The sequence below is a fragment of the Lutra lutra genome, chromosome 5 (assembly GCF_902655055.1).
Source record: "Lutra lutra chromosome 5, mLutLut1.2, whole genome shotgun sequence".
Classification (NCBI taxonomy): domain Eukaryota; kingdom Metazoa; phylum Chordata; class Mammalia; order Carnivora; family Mustelidae; genus Lutra; species Lutra lutra.
Window position 1 is genome coordinate 67,663,865 of NC_062282.1, and position 17,845 is coordinate 67,681,709.

At 39.4% G+C, this 17,845-nt stretch overlaps 1 protein-coding gene and 1 long non-coding RNA gene across 5 annotated transcripts in view; one reads left to right on the forward strand and one right to left on the reverse strand.

Annotated features, from left to right (window-relative positions):
- CCDC192 (coiled-coil domain containing 192) overlaps nucleotides 1-17,845 on the forward strand; it is a 204,915-nt gene that overhangs the window by 116,559 nt on the left and 70,511 nt on the right. The gene's annotated exons all lie outside the window — the stretch shown is intronic.
- Nucleotides 1-17,845, reverse strand: part of LOC125099702 (uncharacterized) — a 268,859-nt gene that overhangs the window by 33,273 nt on the left and 217,741 nt on the right. Inside the window, exon 5 of the long non-coding RNA XR_007127328.1 lies at nucleotides 17,422-17,620. This is a non-coding gene — a long non-coding RNA (uncharacterized LOC125099702). The remainder of the gene's footprint in view (nucleotides 1-17,421; nucleotides 17,621-17,845) is intronic.

Below are 17,845 nucleotides of genomic sequence, written 5' to 3' on the forward strand. Positions count from 1 at the left end.
CATTCGGGATCCAGCTGCAGTAAAGAGACGTAAGTCATTGTGTATAAGACCAGCAAACCTTTCCTATTTACCTATATGTTTCAGCCTTGTTCTATTAGTGAAGAAACACTGTAATCCAAAACAAGAGTATCCCGCAGGCATATCTGTGACAGGCAGTGACTTCTACTGGAAAGGTGATAGTTTCGTGTTGAAAGCAGTTTTAGCCATTCACAGTGTAACTCCATCTCCATATTTACTTCAAAATACTGGGTCTGTGGAATGGAGTCCTTTTTCAGTCAAAACCTGGTGTATCAAAGGATAGTCTTTTTTTTTCCCCCTTTAGATTTCATTAAATGACCAGTTCAGAGAGAAGAAATGCTTTAGATCAAAAGAACAGAATTGAGTATTTAGGATGACTTATCCAGTGTAAATTGTCTCAAAGGAAGAAAGATGTTCTGGTATACCTTTCCTTACTTAGAATCTCATAAATTTTTAAAAATCTGAAAGTAACCAGGGGTGTTTAATTTCATTCAATCGATCAAACATATTTTCATTTACTCAACACCTCTGGATCAGTTATGGATATGGGAACCATTCTAGAGAGGGTTGAGGAATGAGTGGTAGATGACAAATGGAAATAGTAAGCGTGGGGCCTTTCTAGAAATTCGGTTGTGGTAGAAAAGAGATGGTAACAGCTGGAGGGAGATGTGGGATGAATAATTTGTTAATTTGTTTTTAAGAAAGGAAAACATTATATATATTTATACCTGTTAAGAATGACCCTAGGTACATTGGGGAAGGTATGTGCTATGGTGAGTGTTGTAAAGTGTGTAAACCTGGTGATTCACAGACCTGTACCCCTGGGGCTAATAATACATTATATTATTTAATGAAAAAAAAAGAACGACCCTAGGTATGATGATAAGTGAGATAACTCAATCAGGAAAAGACAATTATATGATCTCACTGATATGTGGAATCTAAGAAACAAAACATAGGGGGCACCTGGGTGGCTCAGTGGGTTAAGCCTCTGCCTTCGGCTCAGGTCATGATCTCACGGTCCTGGGATCGAGTCCTGCATCCAGCTCTCTGCTCTGTGGGGAACCTGCTTCCCCTGCTCTCTCTGCCTGCCTCTCTGCCTGCCTCTCTGCCTACTTGTGATCTCTCTCTCTGTCAAATAAATAAAATTTAAAAAAAAAGAAACAAAACAGATGATCATAGGGGAAGAGAGGGAAAAATAAAACAAGACAAAACCAGAGAGGGAGACAACTCATAAGAGGCTCTTTTAATGATAGGAAACAAACTGAGGGTTGCTGGAGGGGAAGTGGGTGGGAGGATGGGGTAACTGGGTGATGGGCATTAAGGAGGGCATGTGATGTAAGGAGCACTAGGTATTATATACGAGAGATAAGTCACTGATCTCTACCTTTAATAATATATGATAGATTAATTAATTGAATTTAAAGTAAAAAAAAAAAATTACAAAAAAAAATATAAAAGAATGACCCCAGAGAGGGATAGTCTGAAGATGTGGGAGAAGGGATATGAGAGAAGAAAAAAGTCCCCATGAAGGTAGGAGGAGATGGGACCCAGAGCATATAAGGGCAATGGGACGCATGAGCCACATGGAGATGGAGGGCACTTCCTCTACTGGGACTGCAAGGTGAGGAGAGAAGGACAGACACCAAAGCAAGTAACCACGGACTTTGGGGCCTGAATTTGAGGGAGCTCCTGTCTGAATTGTTTCCCTGAGTGAGTTTTTTTTTTTTTTTTTCTCTGTATGAGCAAAGTCATCTGGGGAGAATTTGTTTAGAAGATTTGTGAATAGTAACGAGAGCCTAAGCTGGCCACTGCTGGAATGGAGAGCAAGCAGCAGCAGAGAATCAAAAGAATTGCTGGGTTATTTTGGGAATTCACTGATATTAGAAACCAAGACTGCAGAGCGTCATTAAAATGCAAGGTTGTGAGGTTCTTCTCCCACAGAATGCAGTAGCAGTGATGTCGGTCCCAGAAAGACTAGGACCAAGTGAAGCATGGCGGGTGCGGGGGTGGCATGCATGGGAGGTTGATGGAGGAAAGCTGTGGATGATATTAAGAAGAGAGCTAAAGGGACAGGACAAGGAAGCCCAACGGAGGGACTCACCAGACCTCAGGGAGGCGGCAGATCAGCTGTGCAACCTCTTTATTTAACAAATAAGGAAACTGAGGCTGAGGGAGGTTAGTTTAACCTCTAATTTTCTAATACTGTCATCAAACAAATCTTTATAATGTATTCCCCAGTTTCCTATATGAACTTTGTAATAAATGAGGATTTCATTGCTGAGTAAAACTGTGGCTTCAGGGGCACCTGAGTGGCTCAGGTAGGTAAGCGTCTGACTCTTGATTTCATCTCAGGTCATGATCTCAGGGTCATGAGATCCAGCCCTACATAGGGCTCTGTGCTCAGTGCAGAGTCTGCTTGAGATTCTCTTTCCCTCTCCCACTGCCCCTCCCCTAGCGCTTTCTCTCTCTCAAATAAATAAAACAAAACTTAAAAAAAAATCATGCTAAGTCAAGAGGAACATATATGTGCTATGCATATCACCTATACAAAAAGCTTCCATGTACCTCAGTGTACAAAGGGAGTAAACTTATTCCTTGTGCATCTGAAATTAATACTCTGGCTACTTTCACTGGGTTATAACCTCTATAAAGGCCAGGACTTCATCTTTTCTACAACAGCATCCCAGAGACTAGAACAGGACCTGGATTAATCAAATTCAGTATTTGTTGAATGAATGACTACATTAAACAGGGCTGACTCTTCCCCTTGATCTCCTAAAATCAAAATGGGACTCACTTTGTACCCCTTCTCACCCTCCAGCACCTCCACCCTCACAAAAGAATCTGATCTTTCTCTGTTTAGCTTATTTCAATTAAAGGTATTTCCATCCACATAGTCAACAAAGCAAAAAAACAGGGGAAGACCAATGAATCCCCTCCCCCTGCCCCACTATCCCTCATTTCTAGGACTGTTTCCTACATCCTTCACTGTTATCTTAGAAAAAGCTTGATCAATACTTTTCCCTTTCAACATTCCCACAGTCCTGGTCGGTGCAGGCCTTCATCATTTCTCAACCTGATTATTGTACTGGTCCTATATTTAGGATCACTGACCCAAATTTTTCCCCACTGGTCCAGTGTTATTTCCAAATATCCATTCACTGGCTAAAAATATAACCCATTATTTTCTACGGAATAAATTTCCTTAGCATGGCCTTTAAGAGTTTGCAGACTCTAATCCCTTGTTACACTTTGGGCTTTGTCTCTTTCCATTTTGCACTTTTGCCATTCAGGACTGGCCCATATTTTCATAATTTTATGACTTTTCTGGTACTGCTTCCTCTGCTTAGAGTACTTTGCCTTTTAGCCCATATGGTAAAGTTATAATTACTCTTCACCTTTCCTACAATTATTAATTCATCTTCCAATAAGCTTCATTGTTTGAAATTCATACAGTGACTAATTACTTTTTTTGCCACTGATAGTATTTCTCAAAAAATAAAAACCCCTATTTTAAAAGATATGTAACAATGTTAGTGATATAAATTTAAGATAAAATAGCAAATTTAAGTTAATATTTAAACCCAGAATTAGGGACGCCTGGGTGGCTCAGTTGGTTGGACGACTGCCTTCGGCTCAGGTCATGATCCTGGAGTCCTGGGATCGAGTCCCGCATCGGGCTCCCGGCTCCACGGGGAGTCTGCTTCTCTCTCTGACCTTCTCCTTGCTCATGCTCTCTCTCACTGTCTCTCTCTCAAATAAATAAATAAAATCTTTTAAAAAAATAAAAAAAAATAAACCCAGAATTAAATTTATTTATTAATTATTATTAAATTATATGGCCATAAAAAATAAACAGATAGTATATTTGACTTTATAATTAGATCTAAGTAAGCCAGAATAACTCCTTGTATTTCTAGTTGGCAAAATACAAAAGTTTGATTTAAAAAACAGGACAGAGGTATCTGGCTAGATCAGTCTCAAGTGCATGAGATCTTGATCTCAGGGTCATGAGTTTGAGCCCCACGATGGGTACAGAGCTTACTTAAATGAATAAATAAATACTTAAAAAGAAAAAGATAAGCAAGAGAGAGGCACTTTTAAATAGCTTGCGAGAATGTAAGTTAGTATATCCTTTGTGAAAGGAAAATTAACATCTTTAAAATGTTTCAATGCAGATACCAGCTGTGTTTACAAAATTATTCCTTGCGTCAGCCCCGTTATGTGTCTAACTCCTCAGTTGCTCCAGTGTTTTCCTCATTAGAACTGAGATTCAGGGGCACCTGGGTGGCTCAACCTATTGAACCACTGGTTCTTGTTATTGGCTCAGTTCATGATCTCAGGGTTCTGGGAGGGAGCACCACGTCAGACTCTGTGTTCAGCATGGAGTTTGCTTGGGGATTCTCTCTCTCCTTCTCCCTTTGTCCCTCCCCCCTCACTCTCTCTCTCTCAATAAATAAATAAATGTTTAAAAAAAAAAGAAGTTGAGATTCAGACAGGAATGTGGTCTTAATGTGAATTGGTAGGTGCTTCAGTAAATAAATCTCATTCACTATGGTTGTATGCCATGTATTAATTTCTTCTAGATAATACGGTGTTTCAAAAAAAAAAAAAAAAAAAAAAAAGGAAGAAGGCCCATGAAGGGTTCTAGTGAATAAATTCTCCACAGCCAGAAGATTTGTAGTGGCTGGGGTCAGGGAACATGAAACAGGATATGTCTTCAGGCAACCTCTATTAATACATAGGTGCTGACTGTATTTGTGAAGATTTGGAGGAAATGGATGGGAAACTAAAGACATTCCTTCTTCCATGGTGTGTAGTCAGGGGTAGCAGCCAAGGGTGGCTTGGGGGATAATTCCTTCAACCCCCAAGCACCCCAAGATAAAACCATGAGCTATCTTACGAGAGTGTGCTTTCTATGCAAACAGGCCTAGGCCAAATACATCATCTGGAATACTGTCTCCAAAGCCCTTGGTCTAGAAATTCTGGAGCCACTACTGAGGTTCGTCAGGACCTGAGTTTGACATGTCTACCATCACTACCAGAGAATTAAATCATAGGAAGTAACAAGAAGTAATGGAGGGACGACTGACCTTTTTGGTTGTGTTTTATTTTTAACCTGACTTCAACAGAACATAAGGGTTTTCACTTAAGAGGAAAACATAGATCCACCATAATTGGTTTTCCTTTAATAATACCACTGTAAAATAAAACAAATTTCTTTTATTCTTTTCTAGTTTAAGTAGCTTTTTTCCTTTTCTATATTTGATGGCTAAGCTGTTGAGTGATATTGTTTTTTCCTCTTTGCTGCTCCTGAACACAGACTTGATTCTTTCTTGTGATTACTGTTGAGGAAGCATGTGTAGGTCCTCTAGAACTGACCTGTAGTAAACCCTTGACATGACCCCACATTCCCAGTTTTTGTATTTTGAAGGTCATCATATACCTTCACAACAGGTGGGCTGTAGAGGAATTCAGTCGTTACCCAACTTGACAGCGAACTTTGAATCCTCTAGTTTCCACAGGGTGTTTCCATTTTTGGACTTGCCTTTTTTTGTTGTTGTTGTTGTTAAGATTTTATTTATTTACTTGAGAGAGAGTGAAAGCAAGAGAGATCATAGAGGAAGAGGGAGAGGCAGACTTGCCTCTGAGAGGAGCCCAATGTGGGCTCTTATAATTTTCACAAGTTATTATATGAACCTCACAGAGAAAACACTGAATATATGGCAACTCTCATTATTACTTTAGAGACACTTAGTTCATCCTGGAAGGAAAGGCAGTATCCATAGTTTAAATTGGAATAACCCCAATTTTGTGAATGTCGCATGGAATATAACATATACAATAGGAGTAATTGATCACCTACCCTGAGATAAAGGTTTCTGTACAAACATTAGAAATCCTTCTTTACACCTTATGTTGAATTGAGTTGAAATGAGTGAACATAGATTACCCTGTTGGGCCCTAGTTCTTTAGCCAGAATTTCCAGCTACAGTTTTATGTCTGTGTACTCCCAGCCCAGCCACAGCCCACAGGGGCTGGATACTGACTGATCCTGGATACTCTGATCTAGGGCAGTCACAAAAGGTCCAGCCAGCCCCTGGTATACAAGTAATTTATCTCCAGCTGGGGTTGGAGACACATAAGACCCATGAGAGGTAGGAAGAGAGAGAGGTGGAGGGAGTGGAAACTAATCTTCAGCTTCTCAGCGTACATATTCCCAAAGCCAGTCCTGTTTTCAGGACTGAACTGACTAACAGCTCAGTGTTTCCTTCTTCTTTTTTTTTTTTTTTTTCAATTTTATTTCTTGGGGTGCCTGGGTGGTTCAGTCAGTTAAGTATCTGGCTTTGGCTCATGTCATGATCTGAGGGTCCTGGGATCAAGCCCAGTGTTGGGCAGGGAGCCTTGTTTCTCCCTCTTCCTCTGCTGGTAGCTCTCCCTGCTTGTGCTCCCTCTCTCTCTGTCAAATAAATAAATAAAATATTTGACAGAGAGAGAGAATGGGAGGGAGGGAGAGAGTAAGTGCACAAGCAGGGGGAGCAGCAGGCAGAGGGAGAAGCAGGATCCAGGCTTAGCAGGGAGCCGGATGCAGGGCTCTATCCCAGGACCCTGAGATAATGACCTGAGCCAAAGATAGATGTTTAACCGACTAAGCCACCCAGGTGTCTACAGCTCAGGGTTTCCTAAGCTAAAGAAACTCCTGTGAACAAGACTCTCTCTAATGAACTGTTAAACACTACATCAAAAACTAATGATGTAATGTATGTTGGCTAATTGAATATAATTAAAAAGAAGAAGAAGAAGAAGAAGAAGATTCTCTCAACACAGACTCAGAAAATTCAAATAAGACGTTTCAAATCTTGAGTGAGCACAAGACTTGAACTTATCATGCCTGGCCAGGTCAGATCAGGACAGCAACAACCAAAGGAAAAAAGGGAGTTCATCTGCCTTTCCTGATAACATCGGCCAAATACTGTGAGCAATGGTTTGTGGCTTTAAGGATGGTTGTAAAATAAATACTGATTATACAGTTTGGGATCAGGGCTGCCACCTAAACCTGCCACTTCTGTGCATGTGGTTTCTTGATCACATTTAATCTCTTGGTCTTTGGTGAGCATGGAGCCATCAAGAACACACATACAGTTGGGTAGGTTATGCTGTGAAGAGGACGCCCAGCTGAAGGGCAAGTGGGGACTCACTTCCAGTTTTATTTTGCTTATCTAAATGAACACCTTGGCTCAGGAAAGGATGCCCCTAGAGGAAAGTGTCCTTTAAAAAAATTCTTTCAAAGGTACTCCACCGGCTAATGCACAAAGATGTGTCGACCTCCGTGGGCGTCTTTTACTAACTCCCATGAAGGTACTCCTTGGGATGCAGCAGTGATCTTGGTGGACGTTTTGAGCTCTCAGAATTCTGATCCCCTTACCCACAATGGGGAAATTCTCCGTTATATAGACCTTTGACGAAACACAGCACACCGGGTGTAGCAGGCTGGATAACCTTCTAGATCCTCTCGTAGCCAGGGCAAAGGAATGTGGTCAGTGACTTGCACATTCCCTGGACTATGAACTGGGGGTTGGAGATGCATAGGAAAGGGCAGAGAGAATTCCTCTGAGCAATAGCAAATTCTAGTTTCCAAATCAGCAGAGGGAGGACTAAAAGGAGATGGGAGAAGCATCCATCGCCCAGTGCCAGAGTGAAGGCTTTGCAAGCAGGGCTGCCTATGACTCTAGCCCAGTCCTGCCAGCGAGTTTGGTGGTTGCGCTGGTTGCTGTGAAGTCTTTTTTGTGTCCAGCTTGTTTTTCAGTCTGATTCTCCAAGTTTCTCAGCAGTAAGCTTTTTCTGTATTTAAATTGGTCTCAATGGTTTAAATAAAATTGTTGAGCAGAGATTAGGATAGGGAGAGTTTTGAGGCTGGTAGAGCACTGCATAGAGCTAAAAATTATCCTAGAAATGTTACCAGATAAGACTCCACCTTCCTACCAGGACATACATAGGTGCACCTACTTCTGGGCCAATGCTCAGCTGGTGTGGGATCCAATCCTGTCCCACCATTTTAGGAATCTTAGAATATCAACTATTTATTGTTTTCTGGTATATTTAAGCCACTCATCTCAACTAGATCCTTCCTGTCAATGTTTGAATATGACCTCATAGCTCCAAGCGAAATAAAATGGTTTGTCTTGAGCCCACATGACTGAGGTATTGCTCTATTTCACAGTTTACCAAGTGGAGTGTCAGAGTATTGTGTGTTCCAAGAATGGGTTCTAGATGTGCCAGGAGATATGAAAGGAAAATAAATATGTGGTAAATTAGAATCTCTAGGAGTAGGACCCAAAATGCCTATTTTAAACATTGGCTGCCAGAACTCAGTGTAATAAGTCTGGGTAATTATGTCTTCCTTCATTTCTGGAAATTTCTCCATATTTTATACCTCAAATATCTCCACATTTTATCTTAAATACCTCACATATTTCCTCAAAAATTACCTCAAATATAAAATTTACTTCATCCCCTTTTCCTTCCTTCTGGAAAGCATCTTTTTTTTTTTTTTAAAGATTTTATTTATTTATTTGACAGAGAGAAATCACAAGTAAGCAGAGAGGCAGGCAGAGAGAGAGGAGGAAGCAGGCTCCCTGCTGAGCAGAAAGCCTGATGTGGGGCTTGAACCCAGGACCTGGGATCATGACCTGAGCCGAAGGCAGCGGCTTAACCCACTGAGCCACCCAGGCGCCCCTGGAAAGCATCTTAAATTAGAGATTCTTCTCCCTACTCTGTATCTCTTAAATATTCTTCCTTATTTTCTGTTTCTTCACTTCTGTAGGTTCTCATGATTTCACTTAGATTGTCTACAAATGTCCAGGTCTTTTATCTGCTTTATCTATTCTATAATTTAATAGATATATTTTTCAAAGATTTTTAAAAAAGATTTATTTATATGAGAGAGACACACACAGAGAGCAGACTTGAGAGTGTGAGCACGAGTGGTGGGAAAGGGCAGAAGGAGAGAGGAAGCAGACTCCCTATTGAACGGGGAGCCCAATGTGGGTCTCAATTCCAGGAACTCAGGATCATGACCTGACCTGAAGGCAGATGCTTAACTGAATGAGTCACCCAGGTGCCCTTCAATGATTTTTATTTTCAAATTTTCACTTGGTTCTTTTTTATACTCCCTTCTTTTTACCCCCATAATCCCTTATTCTTGTCATATGATTTTCAAAATTATTTTTGGACACTAAAACCCTTTCAGATTTTTCCATTATTAAGAGTTCCTGGGTGGGGGTACCCAGGTGGCTCAGTTGGTTAAACATCCAACTCTTGATTTCAGCTCAGGTCATGATCTCAGGGTGGTAAGATCAATCCCTGTGTTGGGCTCCCCACTCAGTAGGACCCTGCTAGAGATTCTCTCTCTCCCTCTCCCTCTACTTGCTCTCTCTGCTCTCACTCTCTCTCTAAAATAAATAAATCTTAAACAAGAAAAGAGTTTCCAGGGTGCCTGGGTGGCTCAGTGGGTTAAAGCCTCTGCCTTTGGCTCAGGTCATGATCCCAGGGTCCTGGGATCAAGCCCCACATCAGGCTCTCTGCTCAGTGGGGAGCCTGCTTCCTCCTCTCTCTGCCTGTGTCTCTGCCTACTTGTGATCTCTGGCTATCAAATAAATAAATAAATAAATCTTAAAAAAAAAAAAAAAAAGAAAGAAAGAAAGAAAGAAAGAAAGAAGAAAGAAAGAAAGAAAGAAAGAAAAGAGTTTCCGGGTATGGTTCTTCCCTTTTTTTGTGTATGCTGAGACTCCCTCTCTTTCTCACTGCAGTGAGTCATCTTTTGTACTTTGGAATTTCAGTCTGTGAGTTTATCTTCAGTGGGGATTGTTTCCATGAGAATGCCTAATACTCAGTTTCAAGTTTGCTTCTCTTCATGTTTCATTAATTCTGGAACCAATTCTTTATATTTTCTTTTTGGCTCATGGTCTCTTTATGGTAAGATAAATATGAATCAGAACCATACACAATATATAACATGGATTCGAGATTCAAATTTCTCCGGGACATCTTTCCTGCATTCTTGAGACACCCTTGAGTTGTCAAGGGATGTATTTCAGCCATTTTCCCAAATCAAATGACTCTTCCTAGCTCAAGTTTACATGCTAGAGGAGGGCAGCCCTATTCCAGCCCCTTTCAGGCACAAGGACTGCAAGGGTTGACTCCCAATTCTAAATGACCATTATAATTCCTACCCCTAAGCTTTAGGTCTGCTCACAATACCCCTGAAAGCTAATTCAACTCCACTCTTATTCAAGATTACTAGTTTTGAGTTTCAATTGCATTTTGAAAATCCAGATAGTTCACATTTCTCCTTTGGGACTTTTTACGTATATTTTTATATGGGTAATGTATTTTTCTGTATTACCATACGGTTTGTGTGGGAAGGGTGTCTCCCCAAATCAATCCAATCTGTCATCTCGATCAACAGTCTGGACTGACATTTTTAACAAACTCACAAGGTAAATCTTATAGACACTAGGGTTTAGAAATCACACATGAAGTTTGAAAATTACTGCATTATGGAATTCAATACTTTCCTTTTTACCACTCTTCCACATTCACCACCCCACAAACACATAGCCTGTTACTCAAATTCAATTTACTTCCTAAATATTCTTGCCTTTCCAAACCCCAATTCACTTGAACCACTGAAATTATTTCATAACTGAAATTTCTGCATTTGGACTTTCTCTCTTAAAATTGTACCCACCTCATACCATCAGGGTGATCTATCTACAGCATCTACTTGTCCAAGCCTAAAATTCTTCTACTTTCTACAAGATAAAACCCAAACTTCCTAGAATATAAAAGATCACCCATTATCTAGTCTATATCTCTCCTGCTTTTTATCTCAATTATCTTGAACTTGACCTCATGAGATTACCTATATAGACAATGTTTATGAACTCTAGTCTTGCGTATACTGGAATGATCTTGTCCTTGCACCTCTTTCTTTCTCACCTATCCTATGCTTGTTTCAAGACTCAGATCACACAATATCTCCTCCAGGAAACTGTCTTTGACCCTCCACGCAGGGGTAGGGATCCTTCATCTGTGCACCCAAAGAACCCTATATGTGTTCTGCCACAAAACATTATAGTGAAAATTAATATATATGTCTCTCACACAAGACAAGAGCTTCCAAAGAGAAGGGATTATGTTTTATCTTTGTATTCCCAAAATCTGCCTCAGAGGATAGCACATAACACATTTGTTGAACTAAACTAAATGACTGAGAATCCCAGAAAAATAGCTCTTTATAATGAACTGGATTCTCTTTTAAAATTTTATCTGCTTTGAAGTATTCAACCTGGTCAGAAAAACACATCCTCGAAAGTCTTCATCTAAAACTTTTTTTAGTAGATTATGTGCTTGGAAAATTGGGATCAATCCAGTAGAAATGTTCAACTGTTGTGGGCATGCTGTCTTGGCTCTGTCAGGTTTACAGAAATACCACTTCTAGTATAATTCCTTATCAAATTTATAGTTTTTTCCCCTTATTTGCTCTCTCATAGAAAATAGTAGTAACAGTCCCAATGAAAAGTAAAGAGAAAAGTAATAAAGTAACAATAAAAAGTAATAAAGAAACAATTAGATATAGTATATTCTCTCCTTAAACTAGGCACAGTATGAATCCAGGTTGGGATAGGAAAAAATTAAACAGACACAATACAAATGAGCAAAGACTGGCTACTAACTATATTCCATGTTAAACTTTTTCAGACTACTTTAGATTCCTCCTTTTCATATATTGGAATATCTTGGAGTATTTTGAGATCCTATAAGATTTTTCCCCATAGTGGACAAAATTAGGCTAGCCTTCAAATATCTTTGAGATATTTAATGCCACAAAAATGATTTATTTTTCTTTTCAGCCCTGTGTATGTGTGTGTGTGTGTTAAGTGCATACAGGGATTTTCATGGGATTTAAAGCATTCAGGAACCATTAATTACTTTTTAAAAACATCTTTGATTACTTTTATACAAGAAAAATGAAATATAATATAATATAAAATATAATTTTAAAGCTAAAAAAATTTTTCTTGAAATATCCCTTCATTGTCTCTGTTCCCCACCTCATTTTGAACATTTGAAGCTTAACTCATTTAATAAGGATGAGTTAATTCATCCATATGTAAACCCTGAGGTGGTTTAAAAAATTCCATTTGTCATTAGAGAAAGTGAACATTAGGCACTTGCCTCAGATTACTGTGTTGTTGACAGAATTAGGAACAGGATTTAGAATTTTCCTGCTAGACGTCTTTGAAGCTTATGAAAGTCATTGAAATAACTTTGAACAATGCAATGAGTGTGAAAGCAGGGATGGGAATTTCCTTAACTTTGGTAACCTGAAAAGAGTTCCAAGGGAACTGTGAGTGAGAAATAAGAAATCAAAGAGATGGAGGGCTTTTTCTTCCTCCAAGCCAAAGAGGGAAGTAGTGCTGGAACTTTGAGTGGTTTGGTTGCAGTTGGGTACTGTGATAACTATCTCTTCACATTTACTCTAAGGAAGGAAGGTGATATACCCCACAGGTTCCCTCACTGCACTGCCATTACATAGTATCATTTCCAGAACCTGAGATTCCTTGGTCCAATTAATTCCTTTCTTTCTATAGCTGAAATTGGCCATCTACCAAAAAATGGCAGACATGTTACATGGACAAAGCCTGCACAGAAACCTCCCCCATCTGCAACCTTCCAGAGTTGCTGCTGTCCCTACTTCCCAGCTCACACTCATGCCTGCCTCAGTGCCCTCACACATACAAAAACACACATGTCCTTAGGACACTTGTATTTCCTTTGTGGCCAGCACCTGGCTCTTGTCTATAGATACTCCTCAAGTTAGCCTTCACAGATGTGCACATCAGAACCACCCAAAAAGTTTGAAAACTAGATTATCCAGCCCACATCCAAACCCTCAAATTCTGATTGAGGAGGCCTGGAGAGAAGCTTGAGCTGATGTATTGTTTCAAAAGCTCCTCAGATGGATCTGATTTGCAGATGCCAAAGTACAGAACAGGAGGGGAAGCCTTAACAGCCCCCTCCTGCAAGGTCAATGAAAGAGAAAGACAGGCTCATCACTGAGTTAGCTTGCTTGATAATAATCTTCTCCTATGTGTTTCTTTTCCAACAATCACAAGATATCTATCAATTTTCACCCACTTCTTAGGTTATTGCATTCTTGAGTTGTATCTGCTTAATTACTCCAGGCCTGTTTGCTTACAAGTGGACTTTTGCATTTCCTCATGAAAGAATTTTAAGTCATACTGATAGGAGTATACACCTTTTCTCTATAAAAAAGGAAGGCCCTATATCAGACACAAAACACGTGATTTTAGGATTGGAAGGGATTAGATTTCTCATGATAGAAATTGTCTTACCAAAATCTTTTACGATCTGGGAGTCTTCCCACTTTAGGACCAATGTACTTGGTTAACAATGAAAACAAAAAGGCAATGTTTTTTAGGAAAGGAAAATGCAATTTTTAATCAAAAGATGAAAAGTTTCAGTTCATGTAAGAAAGGCAAGTATTGTAATTATTGTATTGCTATGATCACAATTTCAAGAAAAGTCTTCCACACAAAAGCCAAAAAGTGAAAGCAACTCATGTGTCCACCGACAGATGAATGGACAAGCAAAACTCGATATATGCATACAATGGAATTTATTCAACCTGAAAAAGGAATGAAATCCTATCACACCCTACAATATGGATTAACTTTGAGGACACTAGACTGAGTGAAATAAGCCAGTTACCAAAAGACAAATACTATGTGATTCCATTTATATGAGGTATGAGAGTAGTCAAGTTCACAGAAATGGAAAGTAGAATGCCAGGGCCTGAAAGGAGGGAAAACAGTGAGGTGTTATTTAATAGGTGTGGGGTTTCAGTTTTTCAAGATAAAAAAGTTCTGGAGGTTGGTTGCACAATGATGTGCATACAGTTAACACTACTGAATAGTAAACTTACAAATAGTTATAATGGTAAATTTCATACCATGTGTTTTTTGCCACAATTTAAAAGGAAAAAAAAGAAATGTCTTCAGTTGAAAACCAAGACTCAGTAATTGACATTGCCAGTTTAGATAAGGCACTATAGAATTGAAATTAAGCCAAGCAGAATTCAGTTTTGACTTTGACACATGATATATGAGCAAAATTAGGGACCATATTACGTATCTATTAATTCATCCAGACAGTCAAAAACTATATATTTCTTGTGTATCTCCTGGGTTAGGTTTATAGAAGCTTGACTGGCTTCTGGGTCAGCCTCATTCTTATCTGGGGAGGATTAGATTCAGTCCAGGGTATAGCAAATATATATTCCTGGGGTCCTTACATTTCCAGACCTGAGTGGTTTCCTATCAGGCCAGTGTTGTTCCCATTACTACTAACAATCACCTGGAAGTTCTAGGCTAAAACAGAGCTGATCAAATATGGCTCCTAAAGGCTTTTCTGGGTCAGGACCACAATAAATGACTCACCATTTGTCTAACTTGGGATATCTTCAACCTATTCCTGTTGAACAATTCATCTGATTATCCCTAAATCTTGCAATGTCAGACTCTGGGAAGTTATGACATTGCTAGTCACTAGCAAGAGATGAGGCAAGTGGCTTTAAGCCCAGTCCACATGTTCTCCTCCCTACCCATTATCCTTGCATATCTGAGATGAGGGTGTGTTGATGGGAACAGGCTTAGAGGTCTACCAGATAGTACTCTGAAATCTAATTAGACTTCTGTTTGAGAGTTCAGATTCATGTGCTATCTTTTCACTCTAGCTTGCTTAATGGAATTAGAGAAAATACCTTGCTAAAGAGTGAAATAAGAGAGACAGACTCTTGAGTGGAACAAAACCAAGGAACGATCTGTATTCAATGATTTGTTTTATAGCGAGGACATTTGTCTAGACTTGTTAAAATATGCAATCTGAAACTAGCTAATATCTACATAGCCAAAGTTCACATCATCACCACACTTTTCCTTTCCTCTCTCTCTGCAGACTATTCACAAATATCAAATATTTTCTTTATTGGGTTATGCTTTTATAGCCCCATCTTGCATGCATATAACTCCATTCTCACATAATACCAGATTCTGAAATTAATCTTTTGTTCTAAGGAATATTGAAACTAACCATATGTAAATCCAAATATCCTCATCTCTCTACCTATGAAATGTGGCTTCGTGACATGAACAAGACAGCTTCTCTAAATAGTGGAGAAGGACAAGACAAAAATGTTCAAGTCACAGCTGGAACAATGTTTATGAGGAAGAAATTGGATTTCAGTTGCAAATACTGCTTAATGTGGAGACCATTTCCCCCAAATGCAAAGCCCCAACCACAGAGCAGGACTGACACCATTTGGTATGGAAGTTTCCAGATGTGGCAAACCACAGCTGTTTCTTCCCTCATCTTTAAAGTTTTTTGGTATAGATTGCCCCAGTGGTGAAGAACAGGAATTGCAGGGAAACCCCAAGGAAGAGACTAAGAAAACATTGTCTGAGTATAAGGTTTTAGCTCAGAAAAGAGTGATTTTGTTGCAGTTTTGGAAATGTGGTTTTCTTATCATCAGACAGACACAGACCACAATGTCACCATCGCTACATAAAATGTCATCTACTACATATGCATCCTCAGTATAAGTCGAGAAAAAAGCTTTCTTTCTTCTCAAAGAAGACCACCACCAAGGTGATCTTGCATTGCTGATCGTAGGCAAATGAACTTCAGGGTAGTTCAGTTTTAATCACTGGGTTATAAGTATCCTCAAGACTGTAGGGTTGTAATTTATTTCATTAGCAGTTGTTCTTTGCTTCATATCTCAAACATCTTGAGGAACCTGATTTTTCTAACTGAAAGCCAGGACACAGGTTTAGTGATCCTTGCTATACTATCTGAGTCTTTTTTACAATATACTTCCTCTTAATTACAGTGACTGACTGAGAAGACAGACTATACATCATTGGTTCCTGTTCTATGGCTCAGTAGTACTAGGTGGTTGTGACTTCCCACTGTCTGCTTCATCAACTTATTCCATTCCCTTGAATTTATATTGCTCGATTAGTCTAATAGTCAAGTGAATCCTTTTTTTTTTTTTCTTTTAAAGTATTAGAGTTAAAAGGCATATCACATCTTGAGCTAGGAATCAAGTTCAATGCTTCAATTTCTGGTGATTTTTCCACATGGATTTAAATGTCCCTAGTCAAATTAACTGTCGAACATTGCTTGCAAGGAACCTGATTAACACTCAAATTTTCTTATTGGGAAACTTGAGATTTTTAGCCGTTATGAAACCTTTGTTTTCAGATTAAAGCAATTGAAAAATTAAAGAATAGACAAATAATTCATTTAATTCCAGCTATATAATATTCAATGGATATTACCGTAAAGATTTATTCCCAATAATTCATTATTAGGAACAGCTATATCAGAAGTTCTAAGGAGTAAAGATTTTAAGATAGTGATGGTGTTAACATTAACTAACATCAACAATGTACAAAACACTCAGCCATGTACTCACTCTCAGAGTTTTAACATATTAAATACTTTTTTTTTTCACATGAAATTAGGTCCATTTCACTTTAAACCTAGAAGATTCTGCACTATGGTGTCCCTGGGTGGCTCAGGCAGTTAAGCATTTGACTCTTGATTTCAACTCAGGTCATGATCTCAGGGTTGTGAGATAGAGCCCCACGTGGGGCTCCACTTTCAGTGCAGAGTCTGCTTCTTTCCCTGCCCCTCTGCCCCTCCCTGCCCCCCCAAATAAATAAATCTTTTAAAAGAAGTTTCTGTGGTAAAATAGTTTCAAGTCTGTATTAAGAAAGCAGAAGACTTTTTTTTAAGATTTTTAATTTATTTGAGAGAGAGCACACAAGCTGGGCAGGGGGAGGGTGGGACAGAGGGAGAAGCAGACTCCCCACAGAGCAGGGAGCTGGACTGGAGGTTGGGGGTGCTCAAAGTGGGGGGGTTCCATGTGGGTCTCAATGAGGGGCTCCACCCCAGGACCCTGAGATCATGACCTGAGCTGAAAGCAGATGCTTAATTGACTGAACCACCCAGGTGCCCCAGAAAGCTGCAGTTTTTTAAACATTGTATTTCCTGGGAAAACATACATACTGCGGAAAACTTCCCAGGTGGGCAGTTTGCTTTCTCTAATTTCTCTTATCACTATACAAAGCTTTTTCACGCTATATGCGAATCATTTTTCCTCTTATGATTATTTTCCTTCCCTCCATTTAGAGCTGCTTATCATTTTTGAAATTGTCTGGAGGCCAGCTCTTATACTCACTGAGCTTGTATCCCTTGTAATTTCTCTGCTTTGAGGAAAGAATGGGATTTCTGAAGGAGAGAAATACTTACTGAGAAGGTTAACTTATGAGGTTCTCTTTATCACACCAGAAAACCCTTCAAGGTGATTTAAGCACCTTGGTGCTCCAGCATCTCAATTTTCCAGTCTTCAAACACATGCCTTTGCTTTATGATCCAAGGTAAGTCACGGATGGCCAATAGCTGCTGACTTCCTCCCAGAAGGCAGCCTTAGTCAAGTTCAAAAGGAATTCTGGGCACAGACAGAACAAAAACAAAAACAAAATAAAACAAAACAAAAGTATCTGCCCAATTATAAAGTCATTGCAGAGAAAAACTGTGCATCATTTTTATAATCATGTTAGGAGAGCTTAGCAGTACTTTCACAAGGCAGACATGGGAATTCTTTTTCCCCACCTGTATGTTCTGTCCTCTGGTTTCTGTTCTCTTCCACCCACATCACTTTTTATAGCAATTT